Source organism: Scyliorhinus torazame, chromosome 13 (assembly GCF_047496885.1).
Source record: "Scyliorhinus torazame isolate Kashiwa2021f chromosome 13, sScyTor2.1, whole genome shotgun sequence".
Lineage (NCBI taxonomy): Eukaryota > Metazoa > Chordata > Chondrichthyes > Carcharhiniformes > Scyliorhinidae > Scyliorhinus > Scyliorhinus torazame.
Window position 1 is genome coordinate 110567026 of NC_092719.1, and position 13104 is coordinate 110580129.

Below are 13104 nucleotides of genomic sequence, written 5' to 3' on the forward strand. Positions count from 1 at the left end.
ACTTGCCTGGATAGGTAAAGCTCCACAACACTCAATAAGCTCAATGCCATCGAGGACAAAGCAACCCACTTGATTGGCACCCATTCACTCCGCCAGTACAGTGTCTGCATTGTTTACCATCAACAAGGTGCACTGCCTGAAAGTGTAGTGGAGGCAGGTTCAATTGAGGCATTCAAGTGGGCATAAGATGATTATTTAAATAGAGACAATGTGCAAGGGTGTGGGGAAAAAAACAGCAGAATGGCACTAAGTCATAATGCTCACTTGGAGAGCAGGTGCAGACACGATAGGCCAATTGGCCTCCTTCTGCACGGTAACAACTCTGTAGAAATTCGCCAAGGCTACTTTGATAGCGGCCCCCAAACCCACAATTTCTACCAACAAGGATAGACAGCATATCTAAATTCCCCTCCAAAACGTGACTTGGAAGTATACCGCTATTCCTTCATCATTGCTGGGTCAAAATCCTGGAACTCACTACACCCAACAGCACTGCAGATTACATGGACTTCATCAGTCTAAGAAATGGCTCAGCAACCCCCTTCACATGGGCAATTGGAGCTCGGCAATAAATGCTGACCTTGCCAGCAATGCCCACACCCAGTGAATGAATATTTTTTTAACTGCTCTGTGTATCCAGCTATTCCACAGATACCGGTGAATATTGAACACTTTTTTTCTACTTGACAAACTACAACCTTCAAACTGCAGTTGCTCATTGTGTTTCCACAGTTCAGTAATTTGGAGCTGATGTACTTGCCCTCAAATGTCAGTTCACCACATGAAAGATCTTAACTGCAGTCTGTTGTGTAAGGGACACTAAAAACTAGACACAACAAAAACGTTTAGTAGTTCATTCATTTCATGCAGTGCTCTCAGCAGACGTACCGGATTAGCTGCAGGACTTTGATTAAATTCACTGGACAGCATAGATTGCAATCAGAAAATCTCTTCATTGCTCCTGCACCAGGCATGTTGAGATACTGCCACATCAATTACTGAGATGCAGTTGGGATGCTTAGCTTTTTCATTGGGGTAGAATTCTTTGATTGCAGGATTCATTGGGCGGGATTCTCCATTTCAGAAACTACGGGTTAGTTCTACCTAAAGGGAACAAAGTCACCTAGCAAGCGCATTTAGATGCGTTGTTTTCCAGCACTCACAGAGAAACACATGGCTATTTAACACGACTCGCGTTGAATAAGGGAAGGGGCCTGAACAGGGAACACGCAGCCGAGGCCCACATAGCCCCGTGTTACACAGTGGAAAGCTCCGCTCGCCTACCCCGCCCCCCCCATGTCAGGCAACCCTGGCCCAATCACACGTGCAAAAAAAATCTGGCAGTGTCTGTCCCAGCTGGCAATGCCACCAGGGCACCTTGGCAGTGCCTGTCTGGTACCCAGGTGGCACTGCCAAGGTACCGTGTGGCACCAGCAGTGCCAGGGCACCACCCTTCCCAAAGGGCTTGCAGCTGGCGGTCTCCTGGGAGACCCCCACGAATACCGTTCCGTCTGCACCCAATTGAGGGGAACCAGTACAGAATGGCACGCGCCCAAGTTCTCTGAGGCGAAGGGGTTGAATCCCAAAACCTCAGCTACCATTAGTGTGAGACTTACTGCCTCACTCTAATGTGCAGATTTGCTAAAAAGTGATCTTGCCCATTGTGGGTGGGATTCACATTGCAACATTTTGTGAGATTGCGTCAAATCTAGCGAGGCGTTGCGAGCCAGGTAGATCTCTTGGGCGGGGTCTCTCCGGCTTTCAATGGCCATGCTGCGCCGCAGCGACTGCTTTTTGGGTGCAGCGTGGCTGTTGGATCGCGCCGTACGTGTTGACGCCAGGACTGAATCGGTGCACTTCCACGATAACTAAATTGGCACCAGTCCCGGAGCAATTCATGATCCGTTAATGGGCTAGCACCGGCGGCAGATGGAAATTCCAATGGGAAATACACTGGGCCTGGCGGCAGGTGGCAGATGTTGTGAACCCCACCGCTAGGACCGGACAGGAGTGCAGAAAGAAGCTGCACGATCACCTCAGGGTGGCCAGGGTGATTAGGCAGCACTGTGTCCCTGGCACGAAACCCCATCCCAATCACCCATATCCCCCCCCCCCTAACCAGAGGGTGACCGAACCCCACCTGCCGGCAGTGTGCATGCTCCCCACCCTGCACCACATGCCAGAACCTATATCGGCTGCCATGGCTGGATGCGCTGGCCAGGAAGGCAACAGCTGCTCACACCCTGTGCTGCCCGCGTCCGATAGTCTAAAACTGTGCACTTGCTGTCTCCTCCACCCAGGCGTAGGTGGCGCATATCCAGAGGGAGAGAGAAGACCGGAGGTCCCCCACTACCGCAGAACAGCTGGCACTGGACCTGGTTGGTGGGCCCAGAGAGAGGTCGGTATCAGGCAACCAAGTAAGACCCCGCTGCACTGTGTTTTCCCATAGCCTACGTGATGCGTCCCCAAACCGCCCTCCCCCACCCCCACACCACCCCTGACGAGGGGGCAACAGACAGTGACGCGAGCCCCCAAACCACAGCCCGAGACACCCCGGAGCAGCAATCCAGGACAACATCGACTTCCTGTCACAGCTTTCAACAACACCCTCAACCATCCCAGAGACACTCACCTCGGTTGGACACTTTAGTGAAGAGACTCCTGGGGCACTATCTGGTGCACACCACACATGTGCTGCGGCACATCAAGTGGAGGTAGGAAACCCTGATGGCCAGATGGTCGGAGGGCGGCCTGGACCCAGGGACTAGCTGCCTTCCAAACGGGCCCCAGCTTCTGGAATGGGCAGTCCCATCGATAATGGATGTGTAGACACAGAGCCAGGGACTACATGAGGGGCTGTCAGCAACCATCCAGAACCTGCCTGTGCAGTTGGAGGAGGCCAACCGCATGTAGGGGCAGGAGGCAGTGCCGCCCATATCCGTCGGCATTGCCTGTGTGCTGGCTGACCTTCAACAGTCCCGGAGGGAGGTGGCCCAGTCACTGAGTGATGTGGCACGGTCCCAGAGGGAGGTGGTCCAGTACTTGTGCTCTATGGCCACGAACATGGAGACCCTGGTCGAGGCGGGATTGGGCCTCCAGGATAGGCAGCGCCAGGTGGCGGGAAGGCCCAGGAGTTCGCTCCAGCCTTACCCCTGTCCCACGGAGTAGGTGATGGGACCTGTGCCGGTGATTCCCACAGGGGATGTGCCGGAACACTACAGCGCCTTGGACTCCCGCCACCCCTTCCTGGCCTTGGAGCAGACGATAGACAGCGGGCAGAACAGGGTGGCATCATGCCACTTAGTATATCCAAGCAACTGCCAGGCCCATCCATGACCAGTTACTCCAGAATATGGTCGTCAAAGGGTGGGAATCGCAGCAGGCCGCCTCCACCCCTGAAGTAAAGCCTGGGGATCCACCTAGATGTAGGGTTATGGCCCATAATGCCAGAAAGGTAGATACCAGTTATGTTGGCACAGGTGCAGCACAGAGAATAGTGTGGGGCGAGAGCACAAAACTTTGAATGTGATGTCCACATGTTATATGCAAAATAAATACCTGTCCACAAAAGTTCCAATCTGCATCAGTTCTCTTTCAGAAGGGTGTAATGACTGGGCTGCGCTGGCTGCAGAGAGCTCGCTGGGGTGGGGGGGCGAGATGGTTGGACCGTGGAGGTGGTCATTGGCCAGACCACCTAGTCGGTGAACCTGGAGGTGATTAGAGCGTCCCGTAAGCGTCAGATCTGGCACATATGTGCCGCCCCCTGTGCCTGCCCAAGCCCCATGCCTTGCCCATCCAGGCCATCTTCCACGTCGAATGAGGCCTGGCGTTCATCCCCCTCCAGCACCTCGTTCCTCTGCTGTGCGATGTTGTGGAGTACGCAGCAGTTCACCACAATGTGGGAACCTCACCTAGTGCTTTACTGGAGGGCCCCTAAACCGCATCTTCAGGATGACAATGCACCGCTTCATCATTCCTGGTCACAGCATGAGTGTCGTAGCGGGTCTCCACGTCGGTGTGTGGCGTCCAGATAGGCTTCATCAGCCACGATCACGGCGGATATGACCTGTCGCCCAGGAGCTAACTCCAGGTGAGGATGCACCTGTGCACAGAGGCCTGTGTGATCCCAAATAGGTCCCTGCTTGATGCCTGGAAGAACCCATTGCGTGAAAGTTCAGGACAACCGTCACCTTGATGACCACTGGGAGCGGGTGCCCTCCCTCATACCCAGGTGCACCATGATCCGGCAGATATGCCGCAGTGCCCCATGCTCAATAATATGCCCAGTCTGGTAGGTACTTTAATGACAGGCACCTCTGTCCCACCTCCTCCTCGGCCTGTTGGGTTGCCGGCTCTCCTACCTTAACGGCTGCCTCCTGTTCCTCTGGGGCATGTTCTGCTGCTGCAAGGCCCTCCCCAAGCAACCTCTGCTTGTACAGCCTCAGTGCATCCCAGGGCTGTAGTAGCCAGGATGAAGGCCACCATTTCTTTTTTTTCTAAATTTAGACTACCCAATTATTTTTTTCCAATTAAGGAGCAATTTAGCGTGGCCATTCCACCTACCCTGTACTGCGTCACGGTGCTGCCCAAAGGCCACCATTCCTGGTTGAATTCCGAAGTCTATTGTCTGCAGGGGAAGACAGGCAGACATGTTAGCATGGTGCATACCCTCATACCCTACCAGGCCCAATGGGCTACACGGTGGCCCTGGCCTGCAATACAGCCCCCGCCCACACGTGTCCACTCCCCCCCACTCCTCCTCCACACCCACCGCCCGGCCATATTCCCTGCCACTCTGCCCTCCTCACCACACACCTAGCCCCATTGGTCCCTGGCACCGTGAGATCTCTGGCCCCAGCACCCATTCTTGCTGGCAGGTACCTATCCCTGCCGGCAGGGGTACCAGTGGTGGCAGCATGCTTCATGACTCCTGTCCGGCACCGAGCTGTAGGTGCCCCTATTGAGTGGGTCACATGATGCCCCGCCAGCGGCTGCTGCCCGGTTGTGGGGGGGAGGTGGCAGAGAGAGGGGGGGGGGGGGGTTAGTAAGGAGGAGGAGGTGTGGAGTGTAGGGCTAATGCGGTGCGGGCATCCATACCGCCGTGTTACTCTACGCAACCACAGGCCACATTGGGCAGTCAGTGGGGTGCACAGCAAGATGGCTACCTTGCAGGCTGCAGCAGTGGTGGTCCATACCTGGACACAACGGCCCTGGGGGGGAGGGGATAGTCACCCCAACACCATGGCCAGTCCCCTGGTCACCACCCATATCACCCTCCGCTAGCTCCCCACAGCCCTGCCAGTGGCAGCCCACAGTTGCAGCCCTGGAAACATGTCTTCCCTCCTCTCTCTTCCTTAGCAGCCACACCGCTTGTTTCCCAATTTTAAAACCACAAGTGAAACCCACTATCTGTAATTCCTCCTGGAGGAGGCGAAGCATCGCGGAGGCCCCAGAGCATACCAGGACAGACCCGTTAATTATATGCCAATGCCATTTACTGTACTTACAGAATAGAATGCATTGACGCCGATGTCGAGGCACCGGAGCATGCCATTCCGTCGGGTGCAGGGGGCCTGCCACGCTTTTCGTCTCATGCGCTATTCTCCAATCGTGTTTTGTGATTCCGTGTCGCTGAACAGAGAATACCGCCCAATGTATTTTTCAGTACATTGCATTCAAAACTGGAGCAGTTTGACTTGATGTATTGTATGTTTACTACACTACATTGGGAGTAATGGTTATTTGAGTTACATCATGGTAACACTGAAAAAATATGCACCAGAAAAATCTTTGTTAACTGAAGCTTGTGTCATTGGGCATATTCCCCGGAAAGATTTCTCAGTGTGGTAGTGAGTGGGAGCTGCCACAAGCTTCCCGGCGCTCGACCTGGCGAGGGCGGCAACATAATACAATGTTAATTGGTTCACTTAATGAGGCCCCACGGGCTTCACGCCGCAAATGAAGGCTCGCCAGCCAATCGCTGGGAGCTCGTTATCAGCCCCCGCTAACGAGGTCAAGCAGCTCTTCAACAGCACTTGCACAGCCAACCCCACTCAGCTCGCAGCCATGGCACCGAGACGCTCAGCACCATGGTTTGGAGATGCGGACCTGGGGAGGCTCCTAAATGTGGTAGAGGCCAAGAGGGATGTACTGTTTTCTTCAGGGTCCTGGAGGGTGAGCCACGAGGCAGCCAGTGCCACCTGGCATGAAGTGGTAGCAGCCATCAGCTCAGACAGTGTGACCAGGAGGATTGGCCCCCAATGCCGCAAGAAAGTCAGCGACCAACACCGGGCAGCAAGGGTGAGTTGAAGTCTCACCATCCCGCCGAAGTTAGGTGGATTGGCCATGATAAATTGCCCTTAGTGACCAAAAAGGGGGTTATTGGGTTATGGGTTAGAATGGAAGCGAGGGCGGTGCAGACTCGATGGGCCGAATGACTTCCTTCTGAATTCTATGTCCTATGTTCTATGGTCTTTCCGCCCCCCCCCATGTGAGCATCCTCTCCATGTGCCCTCCAACTCTGTCTTCACCCCCCCCATTTCACCCCCCTCTCCCTTCACCCCCCCCCCTTCCTTCACCACCACCCCCACCACTGTGAACCACACGTGTGGCTAAAGATGCCCTCTCTTGATTTCCGCCGGAGAAACTCTCCCACAATCGCTGGGAGAGGGCCCAGACTGGCGGAGGAGTGCCGGACTTAAGAATCCTCATGACCTTCGAGTAATGGGCGTTGGAGGTGATGGGGATGGCCGAGGACAGAGGGTCACCAATGCGGAGAGTGCCTCCCTAGAGACCATCTCAGAGGAGAATTCCAATGATGCCACAATCGACGCATCAGTTGTCACCCCCACCCTTCACCAGCTCAGAGATACGCACCTTGGTGGTCAATATTAGTGATCAGGCTTCTGGGGCACAATCTGGTGAGCATCACACAGTTGCTGATGCACATCAGGTGGAGGCTATCAGGTGGAGCTGATGGAGACATTAGGAAGCAGCTGGGATATTCACAGGTAGATGTCAGCGACACCCAAACAAGTTCATAGCGAATTGTAGGAGACGCAGAGACTACAGGTGCCAGAGATGTCACTGGCAATGCATGGCACTGAGGCCAACACTGCAAGGGTGGCAACTGCAGTGGAGAGCCTGGTGCATGATGTCAGCAGCATTAGTGGAGGGTCCAAGGCGTGGTGCAGTCGATGGCAGCCATGGCAGAATGACAGACTCACTGGGGGAGGTAGCCCAGTACCGGGCTGACCTTGGTGAGGTGCTAAGGGACATGCCCCGGTCTCAGATGGGAATGGCCGAGGCGCTGCGGAGCTTGTCCCAGTCTCAGGTGGGCATTGCCGAGGCGCTGCAGAGCATGTCCCAGTCACTGAGGAGCATCACCAAGCGCGTCGACATGATGGAGAGCTGCGAGAGTTGGCAGAACCAGATGACACAAGGGCAACCGGGGCTCGAACCAGTTGCCCCTCCTTCCTGAGGTGAACCCCTGGGCCCTATGGGCACCGAGGGAAGGGAGGGCACTGGGTGCAACCCGGACCCGTTACATGGAGTGGGAATAGTGGCCACAGGCTCCCCTAGGTTCCACCACTCTGATGAGACCGCGTCTCGCAGTCAGTACACGGGACAGGGCAGCAGGGCTGTGCATGTGCCACCGACAAGTGCGCCTGGGCTCTCCGACCCCAGAGACCCAAAGGACGCTCGCTAGGGCATCGAAGGCCACGGGACATGATCAGTAGCTGGCTGCCTCCACTTCTGATGTGTATCATGGGGATGCACCTAGACGCAGCAGTTGAGCAAGGAAGGCTAAGCACATCGAGGATCACTGAGGGCACTGATTAGGGGGGATAGGTAGGGAGTGAGGGGGGTGGCTGCGTGGAGGGGAAAGTGGGGTGGAGGGGAAAGTGAAACGGCACTATCGGGGGAGTGGGGCATTGCTGTGAGACCTGTGAAACATTAAAAACCCTTCACCACAACTAGTATGACACCTCTATCACTTACCCCAGCAATGCAGGTCGACCTCCAAACCTCCAAACCCTTGGCCCATCTCTCCAGGCATGCCGGGGATCGAACCAGCTGCCCCTCCGTCCTGAGGTGAACCCCTGGGCCCTATGGGCACCGAGGGAGGAGAGGACACTGGGTGCCAACCCGGACCCGTTACATGGAGTGGGAATAGTGGTCACGGGCTCCATCCTGGGCACACCGCATGCAGGTGATAGGTGTGAGCGAGCACTCAGCAGACAGGCAGGGGTCAGACAATGGCACAGATTGGCCCTCAGCTCTCTGCAGGTTATCATCACCGCCCTTGACGGTGACCAGCTGACAATGCCAGCACAGTCCCAGCACCTTGGATTGATGTAACACAGACCTGGGAGGGTGGGAAACGGCGAGAGTGTGGGTGGGGAAGGTACCGATGGCTAACGTTGGACCAGGCGACGTCCTACCTGAAGCGGGCAAGATGAGTGCCTCCCTTGCCTTCTAGGCAGAGAGTCATAGAAGTTTACAGCATGGAAACAGGCCCTATGGCCCAACTTGTCCATGCCACCCAGTTTTTAACCACAAAGCTAGTCCCAATTGCCTGCATTTGGCCCTCTATCCCTCTATACCCATTTTACCCACATAACTGTTCAAATGCGATTTAAAAGACAAAATTGTACCTGCCTCTGGCAGTTCGTTCCAGACACTCACCACCCACTGTGTGAAAAAATGTCCCTCTGGACCCTTTTGTATCTCTTCCCTCTCACCTTAAACCAAGCCCTCTAGTTTCAGACTCCCTGACCTTTGGGAAAAGATGCTGGGCTGGATTCTCCATTATTGGGACTATGTCCCCACCCCGGTGTCAAAACAGTAGAGTTTTACGCCCGAAAAACTTGGATCAAAGGGACATGAATTCCTAGCCCTGCAGGGGGCTAGCAGGGACCTGGAGTAGATGTCACAGCTTTTGCTGCAGATACGGACCCCCACACCTCCGAGTCGGATCCCGTGAGATTTAATCTTATGCAGCATCCTACCATGCGGTACCTTGTCAAAGGCCTTGCTCAAGTCCATGTAGACAACGTCAACTGCAGTGCCCTCAACTACCTTCTTGGTTGGCCCTTCAAAAAACTCAATCAAATTCGTGAGACATGATTTTCCCCTTACAAAGCCATGCTGACTGTCCCTAATCAGTCCTTGCCTCTCTAAATGCCTGTAGATCCTTTCTCTCAGAATATCTTCTGACAACTTACCTACCACAGATGTTAGGCTCACGAGTCTGTAGTTCCCAGGTTTGTTCCTGTGTCCCTTGTTAAACAAAGGCACAACATTTGCTCCCCTCCAATCTTCAGGGACCTCACCTGTGACTGTCGACGATTCAAATAACTCTGCTCAGGGACCTGCAATTTCCTTCCTCGCCTCCCACAACGTCCTGGGATCCGTTTCATCAGGTCCCGGGGATTTATCTACCTTGATGCAGATTTTTTGAAGGGCTAACCAAGATGTTTGGCTGGAGTCAGCATTGATCCACCTCGAGGTGTTCTCTTACATCCAAATGTCGCTTTAAGAAATGGTTAGCTGCTCATGTTACTGCAGTGATGTCAGAGTGTGGGTGGAGCTGAGCTCTGGTTCTGCTTTTTGGTTTCACTTTGAGAAAAGCTTGGGTGTGTCTGTCTTTTTGGTTTCGTTTTGGAGTGTGTTGCAGCTGAAGTCAGCCAAAGCAGCTGTACTGTTGATCTCTCTGCCATGAAGGATCATCTCTTGATCATTTGGCGAATTCAGAAATTTAAATGTTTTCAGTATTGAATGTAAACCCTGATGTGCTTCTGTTTAAAGGTTGTTCAGTCTTTTGGATGTTAAAAGGACAGCTAGGATTACTTAATGTTGTATTCTTTGGGGGTTATCTTTGAATTAATGGTTGCTAAGATATTCACTGTTTTAAAAAGGTTAACTTGAGTTCATAGAATACACATTGTTTTGCTTTAAAAAGAACTTTTTCATTTCTGAAGTACCACACTTGTAGAGTGGGCCGTGTGCTCCCCATACCACAATCTATTAAAAGTTGTGGGTCAGGTGAACTCCATGATACGCTTTGGGATTCTCTAAACTCTGACCCATAACACATCCAAGGTGTATTTTTTCCTTCTTGAGAGTCTATTTATATATCGTATTCCTGGGATGTTCAGGCCAATCATTTATTCAGTTGTCCATTGGCAAAGGAGAGATAGTCAAGGTCCCATTTCCTCCAGAAGTTCATTGAGTCAGCTTGTGGCTCAATACTTCTGAGGACGCACTCTTTAATCTTCAGGACATTGGTTCACATATGGATCATGAGGTCAACTCACTCCCCAAGTACCAGGATTACCAATGTCTTGTTTCAGTCTGTTTGTGCTAGTGACAATCGTTGGTAGTTTTACCACCTTTGCTGCCTTATATTTGCCAGTCCAGGAAGCTGGTATGTGAGCTTTCCTTCTAATGAAGAGAGAGAGAGCTATTTCTGTAATATTCAATACATTTCTGAGGATTTTATAAACTCATTTATCAGTGATTTCTTCCAACTCCAGTAGATAACAATCTGCCTACACCAAATGTATGCATGTGCAACTCAACTCAACAATGTGCATCATCACAGATACTCTTCAATAGCTCACCTCGCCAGCTCCCAGTCCTGAGTAACATTACCCACCCCCTCAACAGAAACGCAATTACAACTGGCAAGCTGCAGCTACTCCAACTTAACCCTTATTCAATGACCTCCTCAATCCATCAGCAATGTGTATTCCCTCACACCACCCAATATGTTTAAACTCATCACACCATGGAGTAACAACTGAGAACATATGGCAGGAGGATTCATCATCATAGTCGAGAAACCACTTTCTCATCATAGAATCCCTACAATGAAGAAGGAGGCCATTTGGCCCATCGTATCTGCACCGATCCACTCCATCCAATACCCGTACTCTCATAACTTAATCTGCACATCCCTGGATACTAAGGGACAATTTTTCATGGCCAATCCACCGAACCAAAGTGGTTAGCATTGTTGCTTCACAGCGCCAGGGACCCAGGGTTGATTCTTGGCTTGGAGCACTGTCTGTGCGGAGTCAGCACGTTCTCCCTGTGTCTGTGTGGGTTTCCTCCAGGTGCTCATGTTTCCTCCCACAAGTCCCGAAAGACGTGCTTGTTAGTTTGGACATTCTGAATTCTCCCTTAGTGTAGGCACTGTAGTTTGGCAACTAGGGGATTTTCACAGTAACTTTATTGCAGTGTTAATGTAAGCCTACTTGTGACACAAATAAAGATTATTATCATTATTACCTGCACATCTTTGGACTGTGAGAGGAAACCGGAGCACCCGGAGGAAACCCACGCAGACACGGGGAGAAAGTGCCAATTCCATACAGACAGTGACCCAAGGCTGGAATTTAACCTGGGTCCCTGGTGCGGTGAGGCAGCAGTGCTAACCACTGTGCCACTGTGCTTGTCCACCTGACACTTGATCTCCCACAGCATCATTGGGCCATTCTGTTGCTAACTTGCTGTTGTCTCTTAATTTGGCTCTGTTTAATTACGTTTGCTCAAGAGTCGCCAGGTATCTTTCGATACTGCCACAAGGTTCAAAACCGAATACTGATCAAAGACTCGATACACCAGTTAGTGAGTTCAAAATCAATGCTCATTTATTTACACACAGTCAAATATACTCATGCATTAAACTCTACAACCTAAACTATCACTATTACTAAAGCCTATACTTAGCTTTGGGTGCCCACTCAGTCAGAGGAACAATGGCCGTTGCTCGGTTCTGAGGCTGCTGGGTTGAGCTGTTTACAGGATAGCAACTAGGAGCGTCTACCTCGTAGCGTGCGTTGACTTGGAACTTACATGGTCTGGAGCAGCTTTGGCAGGTCTCTCCTCGCTGAGAGCCAAGGCCAAGAGAGCGATTCTCTCTTGGGGAGTCCTTTTTATACTCGAAAGGGCTTCGCGCGCTTTTGGGCGGGCCTTGAACTTGGCCCCAATTAATTGGGCCGTTTCCAATCGTTCTTATCGATTTTCCTACAATTGAGGGGTGGGTTCCCTGATTGCTCGGCGTGTCCTAGGTGGCCGTTGGTTTGCTTTGTTTTAGTTTCCTCTGGCGCCGGGGTGTCTGTCTTCGCATTGTTTACCTAAATGTTGCCTTTTTGTTCCAGGGGATGGCTCATTAGTATGTAGATGGTTCTGCGGTATCTGTCTTGTCTGAGAGCTACAGCCCTAATTAACAGACAGACCTTGCACCTGCTTGCTTTTTCGGTATTGTCCAATTTTCCCTGCATTCTTTGCAAAGTGTCCATTTTGTAATCGGGACGTGGCCATCCCAGATGGCTACACTTCTTCCTTGTGATCCTCAACGCGAAGCGGGAAGGATCACATTACTGCGTCGTCTCCGTTCTCTGACCAAACGGGGCACCCATAATCAGGCTCTACTCTGCCCGATCCTATGAAACACAATTTTACCTAAATCATTTTAAATACATCCATTATTATAAAACTCTACAGGCTGCTATGACATTACTGCATGCATTACAGAAAAATAAAAAAACTGGAACCTCTCACTATCCTCAATAAACTATCCTCACTCAAACAATCAAAAATAATCTATAACATCTTAAACTGTACAAAATAGCAGCACACAAATTTCTCTGGCCTGGCAGTCAGGCACAGAGGTTTACATTTCTTTATTTAACAGAATACATAAAGAGAAACGGATGCACTTTAATTCATGTCAAGGGTTTCGGGGGTTTGGTGGAATCCGAAAATGGGGGACCTAATCCTGTATACCGGGCTGCGAGAGCGGTAGGCTCTCTTTCACCATTTCCTGACTCTTAAGTGTCTGCACGACACTGCAGTATCGCCAGTACTAAGAGGGCTTCTACTACGTACGATAGTGAGTACCAGGTGATGAACTTATCACACCAGGTCGGGGTATTGTTAGCTGTCACGGGGCTAGCTATCTCGGGGTTCTGTGTATTTCGGGGGTGGGAATCATTCACGGCTTGTGTGGTAGGGGTCAGGGGGGTAGCGTCCGCACGCAACTGAAGGGATCCCGCTAAGATCCAGGTGAACATGATGGAGGTCATCTTTCCGTCT

General features: G+C 51.9%; 1 protein-coding gene across 8 annotated transcripts in view; it reads left to right on the top strand.

Moving 5' to 3' along the window:
• dock3 (dedicator of cytokinesis 3) overlaps positions 1-13104 on the top strand; it is a 1587592-nt gene that overhangs the window by 580689 nt on the left and 993799 nt on the right. The window lies entirely within an intron of this gene.